Genomic DNA, 6,090 nt, shown 5'->3' with positions numbered 1-6,090 from the left:
TATTCCGCAAATCCTTTGTCTTGATGTCGTCACTCCTAGCATACCCAAGCTTGCCCTTCAACCTCATAACAACATCATCGAAACCATCATTCGAGGGCCTAGGGGGGGTACGATTACCTTGAGGGAACCCAAAGAGATGGTGAATAACATCACTTGTAATACGTAGAACCTTGTTCGCCTCACCCATGTCCAAAATCATGGTTGAGGGGTCAATCCTCGTGTAGATGTTGCCCATCAAAGGACGAGAAATGTTGGAATCAACCTTCAAGTCAAACACACAACCAAAACCAGCATTGATAACCCTCGTCTTGTGCCTAAGTTGTAGCATTTTCGCACACGTCTTGACCTCTTTCAGTGAGCAGCGAACCGTCATGTTAAAACATTTCGCCTCACCTCCTCTTTGGCCACCTTCTTCGGGCGCTTTGCCTCCTCTCTTCCTCCTCTCAGGCCGCTGCACAAGCTGATACTGAAAAAAATACATTGACAAGGATAAAAGGCAGAACAATGAGAAACACAAGCTTCACCAAAATTCCACTAATGCCTACATACGCAAAACATCTCAGAAGTCCAACTATGTCTACATAGGCAGTACAACCATCCATGACCAGAAGTTAACATGCTTTCAAATTGTAGGAAATTTACAAAGCAGAAGTTCAACCATGTATACCAAGGCAGTAATCAAACATGTAACTCAGAAGTCCAACTATGTCTACATAGGCAGTACAACCATGTACGAACACTAGTTAACATGCTTTCAAAAATATTGGAAATTTAAAAAGAAGAAGTTCAACCATATACACTAAGGCAGTAATCAAACATGTATACCAACAAGTTAAGCTAATTTCTTCATGTATATACCCAGAAGTCCAACTATGTACACAAAGGCAGTAACACCATAAAAGCAAAGCACGTTGGCTAATTTATTCGTCTATATGGAGCAAAAGGTCAGCTATGTACGCCAAGGTAGTGCCAAAAACAATAAAACTACATCAATAGTGACAAATGCTCTAAAAAACAGTAAACATGAGACATTCATACCTGATTAGCGGCATCATCATCATCGACGTCGTCCTCATCATCAGCATTGAAATCAGCATCATCATTGTCCTCTGGATTAACACGAGAACGCTTCTTCACACCCTTGTTGACCTTTGCAGGTGGAACCTTGCGCTTCACGCCGCATTTCTTCCCCTTACCAGATGCACCGGCACCAAGCAGAGAAGGTGTAGGCGAGGCAGTGGCAAGCACGCGAGGACTATGGCGTGGCGTACCACCAAGGCCTAACCCTTCATCTTCAACAACTTCTGCAGGCCTTGAAACACGTGGGCTCCTCCGAGGAGTAACTTAACCAACTACTAGCTTCCTCGCAGCAGTCTTCTTGATTTTCTTCTTAACAGGGACAACCGTGCCATCACTACCACACGACACGTCTTCCTCAACAGCGAGCTCAGCCGCATGAATAGATCTAGGAACATCAGAACCTTTCTCAAGGCGGGCCGCCCTCTTCTTGTCAAAATCTTCTTGCTTCATCCTCTTACGTTGGTCCTCCAGGAGAAGCTAAAGAGGCACATCCTCGGGTTGCGTGACTGGTTCAGTGCCATCAACAGACTGCGATTGTGTCTCTGACATCTGAAAAGAGCACAAAGGATCCGGAACGGAATCACAACCTTTGACTGACGGAGCCCCCTCCTCAGCAGCAGTAGGGGTTTCTGATAAACCCAACTCAGATAAAACATCGTTGATGGTGTTCACAACTTCCTCCTCTGTGGATACATCTGCAAAGAACACAAAAAATCGAAGCAAAAAATAAAAAAAGTCAGGAACAAAAACAAAAACAAACGGCATGAACAAGCTAAAAAAACATGGCTCAAAACTTTAAAATGAAAAGAAAAGGGGTTTCACATACTAGGTGAAGCAAGAGCTGCAGAAGCAAGATCCTCAAGGCTTGAAAAATTCCCAAGGCTCGAAGCAACCTCGGCAATCACAGTCAAAGGGATAATGGGTGAATTAGCCGCATCAGATATTGGAGCATCAGTATTAACCTTTGAAGCTCCATCTTGATCGCAGGCATTTTTTTCAGAACTATTCAACTCATCACCAACTACAAAAAATGCAAGTAAAAAGGCAGCTGAGTTCTAATCTGCAATCCTACACCAAAGGGGCTTCTACTTTTACAACAATGTCCAATACCCAGAAGTTCAACAATACCTAACAAAGCAGTAAACACAGAAAACAAACTAAAAATCTACAAACTAAATATAAAAACAATCTACACCAGAGGGGCTACTACATATATCATGAATGTCCAGAAGTTCAATGATACATAACAAAGCAGTAAAACAAAATGTGCATAACAGAAGTTCAACCAAATTTCATTACAATCAAACAATAATTAAAACCAGAAGTTCAACTATGTGACCCTAGCAAGTAGCACATAAAAAAGATGTAGCATGACGACAAACAGCATTTCACAGGCAAACTAAATATCAATACCATCAACATGATAACAAAAAAAAACAAAGATATACACTACAAAAATGAAACATCTCGGAAGTCCAACAACACTTGGTGACAAAGATTCAACTGCAAAATCATCAACTACAAAGTAAGAAAACACTCTACTAACTCAAACTAATGGTAAAAAGCATACACATAACCATTCCTAGAAGTTCACACTATTAAGAATGGTAGTCCAACATGAATACTAAGTGAAGATATGGCCAGACATATATGAGAATAATGCTATTTAAAATACAAGATACAACTACATTAAGATACCTGGAGAAGGTTTTGAAGCCATGACAACACAACCGCCTTGATGAATGCAACTCCAAACACTAGAACAACCTGCTAAAAACAGGGGATTGATTGCATATAGTTAGCAGGTAGAAAATAATACAACAAATACAAAAAACAACTAAATGAAACCCTAGGATGAAATAACTACAACATATCAACAAGTATGAAAACATAAACAATAGCACATATAGGCAAGCACAAACAAAAAAAGAATCCATAAACTAAATAGAATTTGACAGACACAATCTAGACTTCGAAATCAACAATACTAAGACAATTATATACATCAAATTTGCCATCAACCATCACACCACACCCTCTCTTACATGCATCTGAATGCTGAAATCACCAAAGGGGAAATGAAATCCACTCATTTCTGAACGGATAAAATAGCACACACAAGCATCTCATAGACAAATCTGACCACGGGGGAATGGAATCCACCCACCACACGCACAAGAACCCTACCCAATCTCCCACCAAAGCATCAGAAGAAAGGGGGTAGGACACAGACGCGAGAGCACACAGGAGGCGAACTCGATAGATCTGGAGAAACTAGAAGCAAGCATTAGCAGGGGGGGGCAGCACTTGTACATCTCCAGACGACCCCCGCACGCACGAATCCGCGCCAGTTCTTCCACTCCCCACAACGCCACGTGCACCTTGTAACCGCGCAGGCAGTTGCCGCCCTCGCTTCAGAGCAGAAGAGAGCGGGCTGGGCGAGAGAGAGCGGGGCATGGGGGAGAAATAGGAGCGGGGGCGTGCGCCGGTTACTCCAGCACGAGGGCGGGGGACAGGGGCGAAGAAATCGGGGGTAGTTGGAGGCGAGGAAGACAGCGGAGCGACGGAGAGGGGGGAGAGAGTGCGAGTGACACGAGGAGGGGGAGAGGGGTTTTTTGAGAGATGGTGGCGATGGGAGATGCTCACTTAATGCATCTCTCTCGTGGGAATTACAGCGCCACTGAATTTACAGTTTTACCCCCCAACAGCTAAAATAGTAAATACATGTGTAGATAAATAAATGCACCATTTGAATGCATCTATTATAATAAGATAAGATCACAAAACAACACAGCTGATATCCTCAAAACCAAAAATAGATGGCAAATACTCTACTAAAGGAAGAAACATACATACATAAATATGCCCCTAAAAAACAAGAGAAAAGAAGTTCAAAAATAAAGAACAGAAGTTCAAGTACTCTAATAAAAGAAGTAAAGGAATAAGAATAAATAAACCATAAATAAACAAAAAGAAGAAGTTCAAGTACAAAAACAGATGAAGTTCATATCTAACCCTAAAAACCCTAAGATAGATAGTGGGGTCACGGATGTGACAGACTCGCCTCCGCATCCGACGACGCGGCACGCCGCGTCGTCGCCTGCTCCGGCTCATTCGTGTCTCGCCCTCGCAGGGGGAGGGGAGGGGGGGTACCTCCCCCCTGCTCGGCCTCGCGCTACCGCATTGCTGCGCGCTAGGATTTGACAGGACGCAATGCGGTTATTTTGTTTCCACCGCCACCGCACGCACCCTAAACCCTAAAAACCCTAAGATAAATAGTGGGGTCATGGATGTGACGGACTCGCCTCCGCATGCGACGATGTGGCACGCCGCGTCATTGCCTGCTCCGGCTCGTTCCACTAGTGCAGAACCGGGCAATAGCACCGGTTCGTAAGGCCCTTTAGTGCTGGTTCAGGAACCGGCACTAAAGTTTCGGCACTAAAGGCCCCCCACCTTTAGTACCGGTTCAGCATGAACCGATGCTAAAGGGGAACCACGTGGCACGAGCCAGCTCCGGGGGCCGGGAGCCCTTTAGTACCGGTTGGTAACACCAACCGGTACTAAATGGTTGTGGTTTTTTTTTATTTTTGTATTTTTCAATTAAATTTGTGTTATCAATTTAATTTAGGATTGCTTTACGTTATAATGAGTTGTAGTCGTCATCATCATCATCATCATCATCATCGCATATTAATAAATAAATAAACTCTAGCTAGCTAAAAATCATCGCAGTCATCTAATTACCATTATTTAATCATCATAGTCATTACCGCTAGCTATCTAATCATCATCAACGCTGGCTAGCTTAAAGAGGAAACATTCACTTTGTAAGATAAGCAAAGATATCATCAAGTTCAACATAATCATTACCAACATCGAAGTTCAGGACACGGACATGAGACAAGTACTAATTAAGAGCATGAACTAGTAGCTACTGATCCTGCTGCTCCCTCTCAGGTAGAATAGCATAGAACATGTATAGCTCTCCTGATTCATCATACTGGAGCATGCAGATGAATCTGTCTCCTAATCTTGGGTTGCGCTTCTCCTTACTGCCCCCTAGTACTTCTCTGCGATCGTTAACAATTTTGCTCCAATCTTTCACTATTAAGCATTCTTCGCTTTCAGAAATCCTGAATGCACTCATGTGCAATGTAGGAAATCTTGGTCGTAAGCTAACCATTGACATGCGACCTTTTGTCTCGATCCACTGAGGCACAACTGTCATCGGAAGTCCCTTTTGAACAACATCGTATAGTAATTAATATACTAAGCAATGAAAGTTTAGCTTCAAAAATAATGTATGCAAAAGATGCACTAATTAAGGACAAATATTTAAAATCTTACCATCTTTTGATTATGGATGTGACCGTAGTTCAATACAGTCACGTTTTGAGTACGTTTTGAGTACTAACATTTCTAAGTTTAGGAATTTTTTTTGTCTTGACAGTATTAAGATCCTCAAGCCATGAAACATAATGACTTATCTCCTCGCAGTTTAGTTGAGCCCCGGGGCAGTAGTAGGTCCTGTCTACCAAGCGCCGGACATGTTTGCTTGAACCGAAATAAGCTGACAATACAAATTAGTTGTCAACTATTTTTGAATAAACTGTATGAAAGAAGTAAAGGAATAAGAATAAATAAACCATAAATAAACAAAAAGAAGAAGTTCAAGTACAAAAATAGATGAAGTTCATATCTAACCCTAAAAACCCTAAGATAGATAGTGGGGTCACGGATGTGACAGACTCGCCTCCGCATCCGACGACGCAGCAAGACGCGTCGTCACCTGCTCCGGCTCGTTCCTGTCTCGGCCTCGCAGGGGGAGGGGAGGGGGGTGCCTCCCCCCTGCTCGGCCTCGCGCTACCGCATTGCTGCACGCTAGGATTTGACCGGACGCAATGCGGTTATTCTATTTCCACCGCAACCACAGGCACCCTAAACCCTAAAAACCCTAAGATAGATAGTGGGGTCATGGATGTGACGGACTCGCCTCCGCATGCGACGATG

Source organism: Triticum aestivum, chromosome 4A, assembly GCF_018294505.1.
Source record: "Triticum aestivum cultivar Chinese Spring chromosome 4A, IWGSC CS RefSeq v2.1, whole genome shotgun sequence".
NCBI lineage: Eukaryota > Viridiplantae > Streptophyta > Magnoliopsida > Poales > Poaceae > Triticum > Triticum aestivum.
Note: the sequence above shows the minus strand (reverse complement) of the source record.